Raw genomic sequence first — 593 nt, 5'->3', positions numbered from 1 at the left:
GACCGTAGGGTGGAGGCAAGCGAATAGGGCAGGGCAGGGCAGGTCGATGGTTGGAATAGATGCGTGTGATCTCTTCGTGGGAGAATAAAACGACCGAGATATTCAACGAACGCCGTTCTTTCCCCCAGATACCTGAGGTATAGGCGGTCCTTTCGTTTTTCACCATCTTCAACAACCACGGGTCCACGGCTGCCGGCTGGCCGGCCCTCGTCCACGGCGCGTGGGGGCGACACCGTCAATATATGTGCATGACCATGCGATCGATCGATCCAGCGGTTAAACAAACCGTTTGGCTACGTACCTCTTGCATTCTCGTTCACGGTCGTCCGAGGAATTCATTCAGGTGACTGGAAATTTTTACTATGATCGGTCGGTCTCGTACACGATGAGTTGAACGACCTTGGCAGTTGAAACCATTAAAAAAAAGCGCATACCAAATCCAAAGTTTGACGGAAGGAGTGGATTGCCGTTCCGGTCGTGCCTGCCTACATGCATCGCGCGTCTGTATTGATCGTAGCAGCCATGTGTGGCGTGTGTGGCGACGATGCCGTTCTTCACAGCGGCGGAGCCTGACAGAGATTGGTGAGGGGACA

This window comes from Triticum dicoccoides, chromosome 5A (assembly GCF_002162155.2).
Source record: "Triticum dicoccoides isolate Atlit2015 ecotype Zavitan chromosome 5A, WEW_v2.0, whole genome shotgun sequence".
Taxonomy (NCBI): Eukaryota; Viridiplantae; Streptophyta; class Magnoliopsida; order Poales; family Poaceae; genus Triticum; species Triticum dicoccoides.
Note: the sequence above shows the minus strand (reverse complement) of the source record.